This window comes from Delphinus delphis, chromosome 13, assembly GCF_949987515.2.
Source record: "Delphinus delphis chromosome 13, mDelDel1.2, whole genome shotgun sequence".
NCBI lineage: Eukaryota > Metazoa > Chordata > Mammalia > Artiodactyla > Delphinidae > Delphinus > Delphinus delphis.
The window spans coordinates 73,161,191-73,180,435 of NC_082695.1; the positions used below are offsets into that span (position 1 = coordinate 73,161,191).

A 19,245-nucleotide genomic window follows, 5' to 3' on the forward strand; every position below is an offset into this window, starting at 1 on the left:
CTGGACAAAGACCCCTGGCTGCGGGCTGTCCTCTCCCGTCTAATCCCACGATTGTTGCTTTACTGCTGCTCCTTGGGACTGCTTCCTCTCTCCGCTTCCCACCTACATACCCAGCAGCTATCACAGAGCCATCCCACATTCCTGTTCTGTGCCCACCATGGCTGCTCAACCCTGGGAGTCACCCCAGGACCCCCTGTGCTCACAGAGAGGACACTCAATAGCCCTGTGTGCCACCCATAATCCCCTGTGCCCACAACTAGCAGATACTGTCTTCTAAACACCACCTTGGGTCCACCGGTTCCCCACGGTTGGATGAATTAAGTAAGCCCTTTGCCTCAGCATGCCCCTGAGGAATGCTGGGACCTGTGCCCGTGTTCCTAGGGCCTGGCCCAAGCCCAGATCCAGCTCTATGAAGCCCCCCTCCCACAGAAGGCTGGCAGGGGCTAGGTCTGAGACGCCTGCTCTGACCCCGGAGTCCCACCTCTACTGCTCACGGAGGGGATTATGCGCACGTGATCTCAATAGAGTTAATAAGCAATTCTAAAGCCACGTCTCTTCAATTCAGCTGTGAGTTCCTTGAGGCCTTGCCCCTCACCTGATACGAGCAGTCATCAGTGGTCTCTCTCTCTGTGCTCAAGAGTCCACCGCCAGGCCCAGGATGGGGGCTCAGCAGAAACACTCCTGGACTGGATTTGTGTCTCAACCACACTAATCCCCCTGCCTGACATCTGGACTTTAGGAGGTGATAAGGGAAAGCTGTGTGCGGCAGCAGCACAAGAGGCACGAAGGGGACAGCGTGATACTCCCTCAGGGGTCCAGGTGTGACAATAAGACCACTGGTCAAAGAACTGGTCTGGCATCTGGCTCAGTGGATTCTGGAGCTGGTGGCTCTGGAACAGAGAGCAAACTGAGTGCCGACTCCATTCTCTGCCTGACTCGAAAACAAAAGTGAAACCGAAAGAAGCTGCAGCCAGGACAGAAAGCAAATTGATTAACTTGATTTTGAAAAACTCCTTTCCATTGAACATTGTTTTAATTCAGAGTCATTCTTGAGTTGATTCTACCAATACCTAAGTGTGCCAGAAAGTGAGGGTTGAAGAGGAAACAGGGTAGAGAAAGGTTTTTGGGAGGTGCCAGTGGACGGGACTCAGGGGAGACCCAGGGTTGGAGTTCAATGTTTGTGAATGTGCAAGGGGTAAAGGCCACGGGGGCAGGGAGCAAGGAGAGGAGGGAAGATAGTGACCTGCATAAAATGATGGGGCAGAGTGTTTCCCTGGAGAACGCTCCATCAAAGTGGGGTCTATGAGAAACACACTCAGGGATGGGCACGGAAGCCCCAGGGCGTAAGAGGAACACATACCCAGGATTTGCACCCTAACTTCTCAGCCTAAGACTGAACCTAGAGGGAAACGGGAGGAAACAGAGGAACATTATTACAGTGCCTCTGTAAGTGGCTCTGAATTTCCTGCCAAGTTTCTATTTCAAGGATTCCACCCAAGAATATATGTTACAAACTATTTCACATAGCTGGCCTTGGCCTTCGGGAAAATTATAGCAGAGACCACCAACCTGGGGTGCATTTGAGATTGTCCAGAGTATGTAGTTAAGATCCTGGCCACCAATTAGAATGTGTGGGAAAGTTTTCCACACCACCAAGCAATTCTCGGACACCAGCTGGGCGTCCTACAGTTCAATTTTAACACTATCTACTCGGAGACAGCATCAGATCCCACAGGATAAGGGCTCAGTCCCACGACCTTCCCCCTCACTTCAGACACCGGTTGCAAGTCCAGTTTGTCATCTGTGCTTCTGAGCCATCAGAAGTTCCCATGACCCATTCCTCGGGTTGCATTAATTTGCGAGATTGGCTCATGGAACTCAGAGAAACATTTTACCTACTAGGTAACCTGTTTATTATAAAAAGATATATAGCTCAAGAACAGCCAGACGGAAGAGGTGCACAGGGCAAGGTATGGGTAAAGGGCACAGCACCCATGCCCTCTCACAGCCAGCCATTCTTCCCAAATCCACAACGTGTTCACCAACTCAGAAGCTCTTTGAACCCCATCGTTTTGGATTTGTATGGATGCTTCTTACATAGGCATGACTTGTTGAATCATTGGCCATTGGTGAGTGATTCGACCTCTTACCCTTCTCCCCTCTCCGGAGGTCCAGGGGTGGGACTAAAAATGCCAGCTCTCTAATCACGTGACTGCGTCCTCTGACAACCAGCCCCCATCTTTTGGCTACCTAGGTTCCAAAACTCACTTCATTAACATAACAAAAGACACCTTTCGAGCTCTTACCACTTAGGAAATTTAGAGTTTTAGGAGCTCTGTGCCCGACTTGGTGATGAAGACCAAATACATATTTATTATTAATCATAATATCACAACAGTCATTCTGCTCCTTTACCCCTTAAGCATCTAGATGACTTTGGGGTTACACTTAGGAGCTTCATGGTGCTCCTGGGGAGGTGGGGTGGGGGGAGAGACGGTTCTGTGATGCCAGCCCACGCCTGGGTAGAGAGCTACCTAAGATAGACCATGAACAAATATATGAATGCATCAACTAAATCCTGTTTTCATGTGGCATTTCATGAAATGACTTTTTTCCACATGAAGTCTCTGATGATGGGAGAAGATCGTGCCATCAGAACTCCTTGAAAGTCACCAAGGGCGAGAGGAAGAGCTGGGATTGGCCCCTCTCTCCTGAGGACCTGTCGTCTGTGACTCAGCACTGGACTCGGGTGTCGGGTCCCCTTTCAGGAAGGACTCCCTAGTCACAAGGCACCGCTAGCGTCTCCTTCTCAGGAAAGAGGCCCAGAGCTTTGCGGCTGCCGAGATGCATTCTCAGGGACCCTGTGCGAACCCCGGCAAAGGCCGGCTCTATCCCTCCACATTCTTGTGCTCACCAGAGTAGAAATGCTCAAGGCGACAGGTTAGTGGGTTGTAAAACACAGTGGAGCATCTGGGCAAAGATCATGGACCAGGGCAGAATCGGTGTAATGCTCAAGAGTTTGTCCCCAGTGCCCAGAGTTTTGAGCTACTCTTGGAAAAACAAAGTCACGGGTGTTGGAACCCAGCCTCCTTAGGTAGGGCAGCTGCAGAGAGAAGTAGAATTGCCCCAGAAAAGTGAGCTTTGAGTCCCAGCCTTGACCTGTACTAGCTGTGTCTCTGATTATTGTTGTTTCAATTTTAAAATCAGAAATAGCTCAAAGAGGTTATGAGGATTTAATAATAACACTTGAGTGTTTCCTCTGTGCCAGGCACTCTTATAAGCACTTTATGTATATTAATTCACTGAACCCTCACAATGACCTTATGAAACAGGTACTACTATTAACACACATTTATAAATGAGAAAACTGACGCACAGAGAAGTTAAGTACCTCTCAGAAGATCACACACTGGTAAGTGGGAGGGCCAGGGTCTGAACCCAGGCAGTTTAGCTCCAGGGTCAGTAACTACACTAGGTAAGAATACGGTCAAATATAAAGGGGGGCAGATAGGAAAAAGTATTCAAATGACTATATTTCACTGATTTTGAAACACACAAGTTTCCCCCACGTTTTAACATCTTGAAAATCTGAATGCATCATATTTGAAAAATTCTTAGATTCAATTCATTAGGGAATGAACTTGAGGTGGAACTGATTCCTGAATAATTCTTCCAGTTCCAATTTATCTCTCCTTTACTGTAACAAATGTTATTAAAATGAAGCATTTATCTTCCACCTACTGTGAATAGTGGGTGGCCAAGCCCACACTGGAACTGTAAATACCATGTGAGGCCACACGACCTCATCTGGTAACTCTCCCCTCAGCCCCACCGCACTGGTTACGCTGGCCTTGTTCCCGTTTTGAGACATACCTGAGCGTGTAGGTCCCTCTGCCTGGAAATTCTCTTCCTCGTGGTTCACTCTTTAACTTCCTTCTGTTCTCTGCTCAAACGGGGGGCCCTGCCTATCGCTATTTTAACTTGAGTCCTTCCCCAAAACCCACTATCCACTTCTGACTTGCTTTGTTCTGTTTATTGCTCACCTCCTTCTGGATGTAAATTCCATGAGGGAAGGCATTTCAGTCTGGTTTTCTTGGTTGGTTGGTTGGTTGGGTTTTGCTGCTGCACACCCAGGATCTAGAATAGTGCTAAGGACACTGTGGCTTTCAACAAATGTTTCTTGAGTGAATGAATGAATGAATGAGGGCTCACTGGAGATTCTTGTTGGTTATTGAAGGAAGAATTACTCAAGAGTCTTTGCTTATCTTCAGAGCAGGGAGGCCATGTGGAGAGAGGGGAAGCCAGGCAGAAGGTTTAAAGGACCTACATTCTAGACCTTCTCTCATTGCAAGTCCTAGAGGAGTGGCCAATCTTTGGAAAAACTAGGATGGAAACATAACATTTTTGACAGACTGCTAGAGAGCATCTAGATTAATTTTGTCATTTACAAACCAAATGCAAGGCATTAATCTTGCCTGGATCATAGTTTTTAAAAAGAAAGAAAAATTTCTAGTATCATGGGGAGTGGGAAGGGTAAGCTGGGACAAAGTGAGAGAGTGGCATGGACATATATACACTACCAAATGTAAAATAGATAGCTAGTGGGAATCAGCCGCATAGCACAGGGAGATCAGCTCGGTGCTTTGTGACCACCTAGAGGGGTGGGATAGGGAGGGTGGGAGGGAGGGAGACGCAAGAGGGAAGAGATATGGGAACATATGTATATGTATAACTGATTCACTTTGTTATAAAGCAGAAACTAACACACATTGTAAAGCAATTATACTCCAAAAAAAAAAAAAAAAAGAAAGAAAGAAAGAAAGAAAAAGCAGCTCTAAAGAGATTTTGGAGATAATTGGGAAATTTGAAAATGAGCTAAATATTAGACACTATTAGGGAATTACTGTTAATTTCACTCTGATAATGGTACTCGGGTTAAGCAGAATACTCCTATTCCTTGGGGATTAAGTGTTGAAGTGTTTAGGCAGGAAGTATCATAATGTCTGCAGCTGGTCTGCAACTGCCTCCCGGGAGTGGGTACCACTCACTCAAATGATGACCCTTCCCCTTTGCCCCCTGCAGTCAGGCCCCTCCCCCCAATGCCTAACGGTGTTCTGAGCCCATTTCCACCCATAAGAGCAGGACCTTTAGTGGGAGAAGGTGGCCTGTGTGTGACTACAGTGGTGAAACCAGGACTCGCTGTCAACACTCTATGTTTTCACTTGGGTCCTGGATTGGGATGTTGGTTTGAAAGTGGTTTTGATTCTCTTGATGGCCAACCTGAAGCTGTGGCCACTCAGCATCCTGCCTGTCCTCCTGTGCTTGGCCCTTTCCCTCATGGTAAATTCAACTCCTTTGGTCTCTTTTTCTTCACTACCCCAATAAATAACCAATTAGTCGATAACAGCTCAAGACCTTGGTAATTTCTCTACATCCATCTTTGTTTTTCTCTATTATTAATAAAAACAAATTCATCTCCTATTTCACCAAGGTTTCAGAGCAAATGACAAGCTAGTATCTTCAGCTTTGCTACACAGAGAGGAAACTAAAGGCTCAGAAATATAAAGTGTCTTTTGCAAAGGCAAAAATTTGAGTGGCAAAAGAATCTCGAACGAGACTCTTTTGAGGTTGGATTCCAAGTTCTCAAACTTCGGCCTCCCCCCTGGCAAAAGTTTGGCGTCTTCATTGGAACTGATTCCTTTTTTTTTCCGTCTCAAAAAGCCTGCCACTCAAGGAAGGAAGAGAAAACCACTGTCAGTCACCCACGGGAGGCGGAGCCTGCTTCCAGCTGCAACCAGTGGAAAGTTACCCGATTTTGTTTTATCTCTGTTTGCAAAGCCCCGTTTTGCAGCCTGTATCTGAGTACAAACATTAGGGATTTCAGACATTCTAAGCTGAACTTCAACCTTGCAGGATTCAAATCTATCTTATCTTAAAAGAATGCATCCCCTATAATTAAAAAAAAAAAAGTCATTTTAAAGCAGCAGAGGCAGGTGTTCTGTGATTTGCTGGAAGAAGTTTGTTAAGGATTATAAATAGGGCAAGATTTACCCTTTCTCTGAAATTCAAAATCCTTGCAAGTACCATGGCTGGGAATTTAAAGGAAATCATCTGAAAGTTGAACATTTGTCTTCACCATGGTTTTCCAAATGAAAGGGAAACTGTCTCGGCAAAAACGCATCAACTTTCAGAGACCGAGCAAAGCTGGTGAAAGCGACCCGGATGTTCATGCGGTGAGGCCTGGGTGTGGGGGGAACCTGTCCTGCTGTTTGAAAGAATATCTATATTGGGGACTTGGGACTCTGTGTCACTGAAAAGGTGAAAAACCAACAGTAGTTCTGAAAAGAAATACGGTTGCTGCAACCAGGAGAAGCAGATTTAAAAGTACAAAGCAAGTTATCCCAGGCAGGACCAGCGAGGCGTCAGGGTGACACCAGAGCCATTGAACAAAGCTGGAGCCGGGCGACCTCCACAGGACCCACGCCAATGTTTTTGTCCCACTTCAGGATGAACATTTGGGCTTTTACCATATGAATGTGCCAGCCTTCACAAGGCCATGGCCAATCCCTCAGCCCTCCCGGAGCACCCTGGTCTTTTCTAGGAACAAGTTCTCAGTTTGATCTCAGGTGGTTGGAGGGAAGGGACCAGAAGCAGGACCAAAGATAGGGGCAAACTTGGGACTCATTTCTTTTTTTTTCGCGGTACGCGGGCCTCTCACTGCTGTGGCCTCTCCCACCGCGGAGCACAGGCTCCGGAAGCGCACGCTCAGCGGCCATGGCTCACGGGCCCAGCCGCTCCGCGGCATGTGGGATCTTCCCGGACCGGGGCACGAACCCGTGTCCCCTGCATCGGCAGGCGGACTCTCAACCACTGTGCCACCAGGGAAGCCCGGGACTCATTTCTTGACATCAGTTCTTAGGGAAGAAGAAGAAACGCCAGAGCATATTTGCTTTCCCTTCCAATTCTGTGTAGGGCAAAATGGCAACATACCCAATAGTTAAGGCTGCCTCTTCTTCCCAGAGGGTCATGAGCTTCGACCAGGATAAATGCGATCTGAAGTGAGGACTGGTTCTTACTAGAGAGGATAACAAATAGCTTCTTTTCAAAGCGTAAGAAGGCAAAACAGCAAAGTGGCCTGAGGAGGAAAAGAAATTATCAGAAACATTAAAGATAATAGCAGCTGACAGACTAGTTTAGGGCCAGGGGCAGCCTCCAGTGGTGGTGGTTGTTATTGCCTTTGTATGGCTCTCTCTTTTATCTGTCTTTTTTTTTTTTTTTTTTTTTAACCAGGATGTAAACTCCATTTGTCTCGCTCACCATTGTGATACCAGAGCTGAACAGGTAAGGAGGGGCTTAATAAATCATTGTTGGCGTGAACGAGTAAGTAGATTGTAACTACGTCAGAAACGATTGGTTCAAGAGGAGCGTGAGATTGGCTTCCAAATATTGGCCGAGAGCTTGAAGTAGGATGAGCCAAGGATATATTTAATAGGTTCCTATGATCAGGTGACTTTTCTGGATCTAGAAATCTGAGGAGGTGACAGTGTAATAAACTGCGGTCTTCCTGTGAGGAAGGAGTTAAACGGGTTTAAACCTGGGTTTCTGAGGGAAATACTGTGCTCAGCAGGGGCAGGGCCTCCATTTCGGCCCCAGGAGGGGGACGCAGGCCTTCCAGTCCTGCTTAGTGAGCTTGACCAAAGGTGACGATGACTAAGGGCTAAGGTCGTGCCCTCCCACCCTCCAAATCGATACTTTAATGTGACTTATCAGAAAGAGAAAGAACTGTTTACTTTAAAACCCTGGATCCCATAAAGGGAGCGGGGAAAGGCCTAAACCCCACAGAAGCTCAGGGCTGGCGCCCATGGCCACCCCCATACAGCCAGGAGAGGGGAGAACAGAAGGCACCATCCCACTGGCAGAGAAGGGGCCCTGGGCCCAGAGAAGACATGAGGTGACTGGAAGGTAGGTGCCTCCCCACACACATTCCAGTGTCTTCCAACTCCCCTGTGTGATTTAGGCTGTTCCTCTGGGGGGCCACTGACTTTGAGAAGTGAGGGTGAGCTGCCACCCAGGTGTTTACAAACACCCTACAGCACCTAAGCAATGTGACATGTTACACACACCACAATGGAATCTGTCTGCCACGATTATTCTGCATCTTCAGAGAGCCTAAGAAAACTGGAGACTCTCCTAAAGATGCTTCTCCCCCCAGTGGAGGGAAAGGAGAAGGTGAAGGAGTGGGGAGGAGTCTAGGGCCTGGAGGTGGCATGGCCTTGGAGTGGCCGTATATGAAGCCATTTCCTGTTTTATGATGGTCTGATTTAACAGTAACACCAAGGCCTTCAAACAAGATTCCACCCGTAGGATACCTGGAATTAGGAGGTTTGTTTGCCCAGAAGTCCTTCCCTTCCCCCTGTTTCAGGGCAAGCACAACCGCAGGGCTCCCTCCATTTTGTTTCTCAACTTCTAAAACTCCAACATTGGAGCTTTTCCTCTGTCCAACTGGTATTGTTCCCTGAACAGCACTGGAAATAGCTGGACACCTGCATAGAAATGAAACTGGTTCCTAGGAACCCCCAGGCCTCAGCAGTTCTCTTTGAAAAGAGTCTATGAAGACCTCAACTTGGCTGAGAATTTGCTCAGTGATCCCCTCTCACCTCTGGTTGGCGATAACGGGCATAATGGACACATGCATAAACTTTCCTGATTTCCCCTCTAGATGGATTTCAATGAGAAAAGAAATGCTTCCTTGCTCCCTATGGAAAAGAACATTCTATTTTAAAATTTCCACGTGCTTTCAAAATGACAAGACTCAGGCATATGCAACTGACTTCTTTTGTCTTCTAGACTATAATAGTCTAAAAGAATCAAATTGACGTCTTTAACACACCTATTTGAAATGACAGGAAACGTGGATTTGGAATTAAAAAAAAGCATCACCATTTATCATTTGCTTTTTAAGAATCTTTCTTAGGTGCTGAAGGGTTAGGTTTGCAGCAAAGTGACACTTCACGGTCCTCAAGGCACTCGTTTCTCAGCCCTCTGGAGTTGGCCCTAGAATGTTCCCAGACCCTGGGAAATAAAATGTGAAAGCAAAGACAGGCCGCTCGTGCCCATATCTGACCTGAGAAAGCATAGGGAGTTCTGTGATATTCCTGGTGCTTGTGGATCTCAGACATCTTACAGGGAGGTGTGATGCACGCAGAATACTTACAGGTTGGTGAATTCGCTAGAGGATTGGCTTTGTAAAGGCTTTCTTCTCAGTGAACTCCCTCTTCCTGCCCCCTCCCCATTTATGAAAAGAAACGCCCAACTTTAAAAAGAGTAAATCCAGCCTTGCCTGTTTTTCATACCCATGAACTCAATGGGAAAGCTGCAATCTGAATTGACCACAGCAGCTAGAAATGTCTAGAGATTCTGTCCAGGTTGGGAAGGTGAGGGAAGGGAGCCTGGGACACTGCACAGAAGTTTCATTTTAATAAAGAGCCATTTAGGAATGCCTGGTACTCAACCTCTCTCAGGAAGTAAGGCTCAAAGAGAGACAGTGGGAGATTTGTGTAGCTGAGATCAGAGGAGAGAAATTAAACACGATCCCCCAAGGCCTTTTCCAGCTGTGGAAAACTGCTGGCATTTGGACACATCACCCTGAATTAATTTCCTACCTCTTTATCTTTAAGGATTAATTTTTTTCACAGGAAATAACAGGTGTAATTATTTCCCAACCAGCTTATAAACTTTCTGAGTTTTTTTTATTAGCTGGAGCTATTTAAGTTCAGTTGTTAAATCTGAAAATATGAAAGATTGTTTTAAACCTGCAGAATGAGAAGTGACTATTTAAATTTTTAAAACTATATCCAAGTAGATCCTGGCATTAACCACTTCCAATTTTTTTTTATTAGTGACATATTATTGGATGGCATTTGAAAAAAATGAAAACATTCTACTTGCCCATTTAAACTGCTTTGCAGGTTGACAGAATTCAACCGCTCCTGCAGAAACCATCAACGAAGTAATAAAAGATGATGGCTGTTATATTTTTAAATTGTTCCCAATCCAGGAACACAATAGGCACTCAATAAATGTGTTTGATTGATGCCATAATACCATAAAATAATTGTACTGCCTAATAAAGCATTTTGCTAATAATTTGCTAGGAAATTAGCCTGTGGCCCATCTCTCAGCCCAGCGCTAACTCTTCAAGCTTGTTGACAAGCAGAGTAGGAAGAGGGTAAATTCTAACCTCCCAGTTTCAGAAGAATGTTTTGCAAGAAGGGATTTTTATTAGGAAATCCACACTAAAAAAAACTTCTTAAAAATGTTTACATTCTAATTATTTTTCTCCTTACAAAACTATTCCATTAATTATAGAATGAATAAATGCAGAGAAGCAAAAGGAAAAAACAAAGCCATAATTCCATGGTTAATAGTTGATGTTTCTGCCCCAGGCATGTATGCCTTTTTTCACAGAAGGGGGCTCATACTGTGGATATAGTTTTGTAAACTACTTCTTCATTCGATAACAGCTCTTGAATCTCTTTCCAAGTCAATAAGCATTTTTCTACAACATCACCTTAAATGACTAGGGGGGACTATAATTATATCACACTTCTCCTATAGTTGGACATTTAAGTTGTTTGCAGTTCTTACTGTTATAAACGATGCCTCTCTGGACAACCTTATAGGTAAAGCTTTCTACAAATGGGTAGAAAAGAAAATCTTTTCTACAAATTCAAGGACTTTTTCCTTGCCATGAATATCCCGGACCAAAGAAATAGAGGTTTATTTGGAGGAGGATTTTGGTAAAGATTTACCATTAACACATTAACTACCTCCTCTCTTTTCTTCTTTCCCCTGTTTACTCTTCCTTCCCTTTTCTGTCTTTTGCAGGTTAACGAAAGCTTCAGGCTTTCAAGGCATACAAGGCCCACGTGGAGAAGTGCAGGAGGGCTCAGACGTTGCTATGAGCTTCTGAAGTGAAATGACCCCAGGAGCGTGACCGATAGAGAGCTCTCCAAGCGTGTCCTACCAGGACCTTTGTCACTAGTGAATTGATCACCTCCCGATGATTCTTTCCAACTGAGTTAAGAGATTTCTGGAGCCTCTCGCCATGGTCAGAACATCCCAAGAGTGACCAAGAACGGGGGCTTTCTGTTCTAGTCCCTCGGGCAAAGACAAAGCAGATGAGCCCGGCTAATTGTTAGGAGGCGCTGTAGGGAAGGGAAGAACCAGGGATGGTTAATCACACGAGTGTGTCCCCTGCGGCTGCACCCAGCGTGCCAGGGGTTTGCGGTAGCAAAGGGGGCCAGCTGGAACTCTAGAGCTGGTATTCGGTGTGAGTCTTGCCAGATGCCCAGGGGAAAATTCCCCCTGAAGACAGCAGGTCTAAGAGTGAGACAGGTAGCGCTTTCCTGCCACCTTGCACCCTGAAAAGGCGAGCCAGGGTCACAGACAGGAACCAAAGGAGGTCAGTCTCTTCGTAGGAAGATGAGCAATCAACACAGTGAAAAAGAAAAGAAAAAACAGAAAAAGTCTGATGTTTTACACCTAAAATGAATATGCTAGCTATCTCGATAAAACCGGAGAGAAAAAAAGAGGCGGGGTCAACACTCCAACCCCGCGGAAGCTGAGTGGCTTCCGTGGTGCGCTCTCAACCGCACGGGCCAGGTTGAAGAGGTTTGTTTCACAGTCTGCGTGTGAATAAGGGACATTTTTACTGAAAAAAAAGGCAGAAGGATTCATTTTCAAGTTAAGAATGGGCCCATTTTACGGCCGAAGCAATGCTCTGGTTAACAACTCAGTTATCTTGGGGAAAGAGTAAACTGGCCTCCACCCCTCTCCATTTCCAGCATTTTGGGGAAAAGAAAGGCTGAGATAAAATGCTTTATTTGCTCTCATGCTCCACTGTGGGCAGGAGATCATACATCAGTCAGAAACCTTTTTTTTTTTTTTAAACAAGAAATCAAGTAAACCAGAAGGAATTTATGCACAGGAGGCTCCCTTTTGCTAGAAAAGGAGTATTATTAACAAAAAAATGGAATGGTGCCCCTCTCTCCATTTTCCTCCTGTCCTTCCCTCCTCTCATCTATCACCCGCTACTGCAGTGGGAAACCACTGCGGTGAGTAAGATGTGACATCTGAGCCCCGTTGGATGCCTCTGTATCCAACAGCTGTTACTGAGAGTGGATTACAGCTCGTCTAAATGGTAGGTTCCCATGCAAAAGAATTGTTCTTAGACTGCAGAACTGACCACAGTTACTGATGATGGGTTGGGATAGATCGTGAGGAGAGAGTCAGCGAGGATCAATGAATCCAGTCATGTTATTACAGTTTATAATGTGGGCTTCCACTAAGTATTTGTTTCCTAAAATTGATTCCCTCTGGGGATTCTTTCTCTCTTAACCCATTTATTTATTTATTTATTTATTTATTTTTGCGGTACGCGGGCCTCTCACTGCTGCGGCCTCTCCCGCTGCAGAGCACAGGCTCCGGACGCGCAGGCTCAGCGGCCATGGCTCACGGGCCCAGCCGCTCCGCGGCATGTGGGATCTTCCCGGACCGGGGCACGAACCCGTGTCCCCTGCATCGGCAGGCGGACTCCCAACCACTGTGCCACCAGGGAAGCCCCTCTTAGCCCTTTTAGAAAACTGACGCAAACAGATTTCTCCTTCATTTCTAGAGGAAGTCTTCCTTCCTGTTGCTGGGAGGACATTGTGGGTGGTAGCAGACCACAAGGCAGTGGGTCCCTTTATTAGCCTGTCTGTTCCACAGCACAGAAGTCCGACATCTTTGTTTCTTTCCATTGCTCAAGATGCTCTGACCCGTTATCCCTCTTTTTCTTTGCTCAGGTCTCTCTGTGGAGCTGGCGAGGCTCTCTGGTGATGCTCAGTGGCTATGGTGGAATGTGCAGGTGAAATTAACACTTTCACGGCTACCGATTTTCCTTAACAGAGCTGTGGAGTGTGACAATGGTGTTTGTGTCCAAACCATCAAACGCCATTATCACACTAAATAGCTACTGTTAGGCCATCCTTCCGCTCACTAAATGCCTTGACATCTGTTTGGTAGGGGCAAGAAGGTTCATCTTATAGCAGTGCTCCCAGGCCTGTGTAATTACTGAGGAAATTCTGGTCCTTTTGTGCTCATAACCAATATGTCATCTGAATGTTGCCTCTCATATGCTGTTGTTAAATAATTTAGCTGATGATGAATTTTCTTGTCTTCCTGAGTCAATAAAAAGATTGCAGCGTCCCCCAGAGTGCCCAGCACAAGGCTAGGCATGTGGTAGTTGTTCAACCCATGCTTATGGAAAACTAAAACCGGTGTATATCTAGGTTTCGTAAAGCCCATGCTTATAGGTAAAAAATTAAGTTGTGGGGGTCTTCTACTTGTCATCATAAAAAGACAACTTCTTAATAAACTTATACGTGGCCTAACTGACCTTTCAGAAATTCTAGAACATGTTTGATTTCTACTGATTTTAATCAATTACCAGGCTGATTACTGAATTTGTACACAGGGTCCTTCTTCCTTATGTTTCGATGAATTTCCATCAGGAAATTATACATGAACTGTGTGTGGGCTGTCATAGCAAATCCAAACATTTTAAACCCAATGTAGCTTCTGGGACACTTGGACCAGCCGGGTGGTCTGGTTTGAAACACATTCTTTCTCTGAGAGGTGTTTAAAGTAAGAAGTAGGTTCTGTTTATGCTGGGCTAAAACTTCTCTCCCGTGACTTGGCTAAATGAACTAGTATATGTTTAATCAAAATGAAAGGATTGGAGGGACCATCAGAGGCCAGTTCATTCGACCCTTCATTTATCAAATAAGTTGTGTGTTGAGGGGCTACCATGTGCCAGGTGCTGCCCTAGGCGCTGGGGTACTTTTACGTTAAGCGTGTCTGAGATCTCCAGGAATGGGCGTTCAGTGGCTCACACTCTGCCTGGCACCATTCTGATTGTTCCAGTTACATTTATTAGGGAATCAAACGAGCAAAACTTTGCAAAATAATTCCAAGTCCCTTGCTGGAAAAGACCACGTGAGTGCAGTCCACATGCCTATGATACACGGTAAAGGTCCTGAGAAGCTTCTATCTGGAGAAGAAGAGGGCCATTCCTGCCTGGCCTGCGCCTCCTTCCCTTCCCATGTCCTCCCTCCTGGCATCACCCACGCTCGAGAGGAGACCCAGACGCCCCTGAAATAATTAATCCACTGACATTCCTTTCTTGTGTTTTTCTGGAGTGCACGCTAATGGAAGGAGAGTTGATAGAGGGTTCTACTGTTACACAAATCACCCCCAGGCACACCGTTTCACTTGACCCAGAAAAGGCAGGGCAGAGATGCCCGGATCGGGGCTCCTTCCACAGACAGAGTGGTCTGGTCATGCCAACCACAACTGAACGTGGGTCTCCTAAATCTAAGGTTCTATCGTTTACCTGGCTCCTTCCCTGGCCCGGTTATTCCACAGAACCTCACGCTTCACGACTGAGGCTGTGTAGAAACTGGGTTAATCCTACCAGCATTGGATCAGTATCCCCAGGCCCCCATCTGCTTTGTCAAGGGATTCTGAGGGAAGCGTGTAGAATAGGAGAGGGATGAGTCATAGGATAATATTTCCCTGAGAGTACTCTTCATGCAGGGAAAGCCAAATACTGTGAAACTCTGTAACGGTGAAGTGAAAGAGAAGGGAAGGGAAGGAACATCTAAGCAGTAGCTTGGAATCAAGAAGGGAGTGGCCAAACTACGAGGACACGGACCAGCCAACTCAGGGACCCAGCCAACTGCTGCAGCGTCGGCTGACGCAGAGCCACAGGCTCTGAGTCATTCCCAGGCTCAGCGACAGCTCAAGGATGGCCTCACGCATTGCTCCTCCCTCCCACTCACCCTGAGATTTTGCTCAGATGGAGTTAAGCAGGGAGCCAAAAAAAAGGGCATTCTGTATCTTTTCTACTAGGTTGACTCACATAACAGCTTATTACGATTCCTGCCTGGGTCCGTGCTGCATTCAGGGTTAGGGACCCGTTCTTTCTGCAGATCTACATGTAAGGAACACACACTGTGAAGCCGTGTCTACCAGTCCCACCGCTCCGATCTCTGATCACAGCATCCCTCGCTAGCCCAGCCTGCATCTCTCCAACTCCCCCTGGGAGTATTACTGCTGGTTGTCTGCAATAAGCATTCCTGGGGACACTTACTGACGCCGAATGTGGTTTGCAAGATGAAAGCGTTCACTAGGAAGTGTTGTTAAAATCACATGCAATCTGGGAGGCAACAGAGAAACCAGGCAGCCACGTTAAGATGTTTTCTTCCGCTCGAGACAGGCCTTACTTTGTGATCCATGCCAGTGAGGACCTGTGAATCCTTTCACCTTAGAACAGCGTGTACCTTGAATGTGACAGTTGGCACTCAGGGCCTGTCCAGTGTTCCATCCATCCCCAAAGGAGGTTCTGTGAAACAGCACAGCGGCTTCATATGTACATGGCTAGTCTACACCTTTTTCCTGGATGCTTCTTAAATCTGTGTTTTCTTCTTTGTATACTTCCTCGAATCAGAAGACAATAGATTGTTAGAACTGGAAACCAGTTTCCTCTTTGTTCCGATGAGGAAACTGAAGCCCAAAAAGGTTGAGGAACATGCCCAAGGCTGTCCCATCAGTCTGCGCCCAAGGTGGACCCAGGCCTCGCCACTTCATCCTGGTGGTGGTCTCTTGAGTGTCACCGCAAAGGGTGGGCACAAAAGGAAGTCAAACAGTGCTTGCTGGCTGAGTGACTAGATGCCACGTAAAGTCCCCTGCCCTTTTGTTCATCTGAGAAGTGTCTCCTTCCGGTTTCAAGGGGACACTCCCTAATTCGGTATTCTAGACTTCGGTGGATGGGTCCGTGATTACATGCTCTCCTTTCCCTGCGTCATCCACCATCGACTGGACAGATGTGGGTTGTGTGATGACTTTGTGTCTGGTATTGTCCTGGGCTCTGGGGACACAGAGGAGGAGACCAGGTCCCTTCCCCAAGTTGCTCTCAGTCCAGGAGTTGGATAGTCACCTAAACAAAGACATTGAGGCCTCGGGGAAGTAGATGGCATCATAGAGCCATAGTCAGGGTGCCCACAGACTTTAATGATGCCCTTTATTTCTTTTCAGATGAAGAAACACTGAATCTTTGAGTAATTTTTTTATTACTGTTGGGAAACTAATTGCTCTTGTTTATTTTGATGATTCAGTTGCCAACAGGTTGTAGACTGAGGGCACTCTGTTGAATTTGGGGGCACAGCTGTAACGGGAAGATCTCGTAGCTTTTACTGTGCCACTTGCTGGCTGCATGAGCAGCGTGGGATCTGTGGAGGGGCCTTAGGAGGAGTTAGGGGCTGGATTAGAATGCTTTTCAGGTATGTGTGTGAAGAATTTTTCTTTCTCACAGGCGCTAGGGAAGCTGTGAACTGGTTCTTTCACAGTGCAGGATGGGTTCACGTCACAGCACCCCGTCATTAGGCCATTTCCTCCCTTCCTGCCTCTTTCCCTATCATGAAAAGCCAACCCCAGAGCCACCAGTTGGATGCCTTACTGCCCCTCTGTTTCCCCTCCCTTGGTGCAGGCTCAAGGAAGCTGTTGGGTGCAAAGCCATGGCAGGAGCCCGCAGGGCCTGTGGGGAGGTAGAAGGAGTCCCCAGGGCCTGTGGGGACATCTACTTTCTTTAATATTCAAGCTTCCTTCCAAGCTTTCCGAAGGAAAAGGAAGGGTTTCAAGCCACATACAAGTTCACCAAAATGTAGTTGGCTAACGAAGATTCATTCCAAAGGGTCTGGTCATAAGATAACCTGATTTAGAAAGCAGGCCACCATATGTGTTCCACAGAAATGGTTTACGTGATGCAAATTTATCACATACTGAGAATATTTAAACACTATGCATAGGATACACCAAGATGAGGAAGACATTCATTCAACCGACATTCAACCATGTGTTCCTACTATGTGTCAGGTGTTAAGCTACTCACTGAGAATTCAAAAATAAGATATTCTCCCCAGAGTACAGTGTATAGAATATGCAGTCTAGTGAGGATGCAGGCAAATGAATAAGAGAAGAGCTGAGCTGCAGATTCTTTGAAGTAGATACCGGATAACACGGGGGCGGGAAGGAAGAAACGCCATCTGTGGTGTGACAGAAAGGCATGAATAAGAATAAGAGACAGCACGCTGGGCCTTCAGGCAGCCACCCAATTAAAGAGAAATTCAGTCGTGACCTTGGCAAGTGAAGAGTAGATGTTTTCACCTCGACAGAGGTTGAGTTACCTTTGAGTTTCCAAAGCATTCCCCAGCAATTCCCTCCAGAGAGCAATGGAACTACGAACCTGGAATGTATGTGGTGGGGAGTTCCCCTCTCAAAAATACAGCCGAGTGTCTTTAATCGTTCTGAGATAATTTAGAAGTTTGAGTTTATTTGAAAAATAAATGTATAAAAAAATAACAGCCACACAGCTACAGAGAAAAGATCACCTTTTAAGCAAAAGAAGCACATCGTGCTATCTGGCAGGTGACTGGGGGAGAGGCGGGTTGTGCTGAGTGCGCACGTGTGCTTGTGTGAGTGTGTGTGTAGTGCACGTGTATGTGAAGAATTGTAATTTCTCCAAAAAGCCAGGTAAAATGCCTTTTACATCTTATTCAACTGGGACTTTTTCTTTCTTTCTGGAACCAGGGAAAAGCCAGTGCTATGATCTCAACTGAAGTGCTCAAGTGAGCATCCGCCTGTGCCCAGGGCTCTCAGCCCGGGGCCCCTCTCTTCTTGGGATACTGCCCCCTAGAGGTAGGATGTGCCCCTGCATATCACAACTGCAGTGGTTTGAAAGGATTTCAAGTGCATTATCTGAGTATTCCAAATTCATTCATTAAGAGCTTCCACTGACAGCAGAATCTAGCTTTAATTTTGATAAGGTAAGTTTTCAAAGGCCTGAGGGGGAGGGGGAGAGGAGTGGAATAACTTGTTCTGTTGAGTGTCTGTTGACCCATTAAATATGCCAGACAAGAACCAATCTTGCTCCACCTGGAGAAAGTCTCTTCCTTTTCACTGTTCTGGCACATTTAGCCCAGTCGAGAACTAATTAAAGTCCTTCTCATTTCTTAAGGCTGCCCGTCTTCCGGGCAGCACGTCCTGTCTGGTTTCCCACGTGGCTCTCGATAGTGGCTGGATACAAAGAAGTGAGACCTTCTCGTCCACCCTTTGGATGTGTGGCTACGGTATTTACGGTCCCTCTCCCTGCACCCTAACAACCCGTACCTGAGACTTTTCTGGTCCCTCCTATGTCTCTGCATGAGCTCAGGCTCTCAGATGGGATCCTTTGCTCAGCAATTACAGTGAGTGATGTGCTGGGCTGCATAAGGCATGGATAGGGCCCTGTATTCATCCCCAAGAAAGTGGCTACACATCACAACCCCAAAATGTAGGTAGTGTGTTAGGAAATTTTGATTGCAAGAAGCAGTTTTTTCTTAGATCATCTCAAGTGACTCATTCTTACAAATTTCACATCTTACAAATCCTTGTATATTTCTCAAGTACCTACTTTGTGCAAGGCACTGAGCTGGGGAAGGTTTTTTTGGAAGGGGCCTCATGGCAGGAAGGAGACGGGAATCACACGGGAGCCCCCAAACAGTCCTAAGGCAAGGCCTCGTGTTAAGTGGACAGTCAGGATTCATGAGTACGCCAGAGTCTGGGATGTCTGGTCGCTCCCCAGACTGTAGAAATAGATCAAGTCTCAACCGTGATGGTGACCCATCTGCTCCATCTTTCTGCTCTTCCTGCTGCCTTATCTGCCTCCATCCTTGCCTACAGCCCCTGCTCACCTGGAACTACTGCTGACTCATGCTCTACGAACACTGGGCTCTCATGGCCCTGCTACTTCATGGCCTCTGCTTGCCTGCCTCCTTGGGGTGTCTTTGCAGTTTCCTCATGTGCTATCAAGTGACTTCTCCCTCCCCGTGTCTCCAGTTTGAATCCCTGAGCCAGAGAACTGGTTATATTACCATTGGGGCAGCCTTCACTCCAAGCCAGGACATAGGCTGCTGGTCAACCTTTGGGGCAGAAAAAACAAAGGGCGTGTATGAGAAAGTCTAACGCAGAGAGCAGTATGTAACCTTCGCTCTGAGTAGGAGCTATCCATTCTCCAGGTGAAAAGGCAGGGGAAGAATTCTCAGGATAAAGGGACAGCATGTATCAAGTCTTCAAGTGGGTGGAGTCTGGAACAGCCACAGAACCCAG

At 46.5% G+C, this 19,245-nt stretch overlaps 3 long non-coding RNA genes across 3 annotated transcripts in view; 2 read left to right on the plus strand and 1 right to left on the minus strand.

Annotated features, from left to right (window-relative positions):
* LOC132436312 (uncharacterized) overlaps window positions 1–7,186 on the minus strand; it is a 43,593-nt gene extending 36,407 nt beyond the window's left edge. The window contains exon 1 of the long non-coding RNA XR_009521764.1: window positions 6,991–7,186. This is a non-coding gene — a long non-coding RNA (uncharacterized lncRNA). The remainder of the gene's footprint in view (window positions 1–6,990) is intronic.
* On the plus strand, window positions 5,858–11,463 carry LOC132436309 (uncharacterized). Its single transcript, XR_009521762.1, has 3 exons — window positions 5,858–6,233; window positions 7,291–7,341; window positions 10,888–11,463. It is a non-coding gene; the product is annotated as an uncharacterized lncRNA (long non-coding RNA).
* A 45-nt stretch (window positions 11,464–11,508) lies between these two features.
* On the plus strand, window positions 11,509–13,448 carry LOC132436311 (uncharacterized). Its single transcript, XR_009521763.1, has 2 exons — window positions 11,509–12,202; window positions 12,846–13,448. It is a non-coding gene; the product is annotated as an uncharacterized lncRNA (long non-coding RNA).
* Window positions 13,449–19,245: the final 5,797 nt, after the last annotated feature.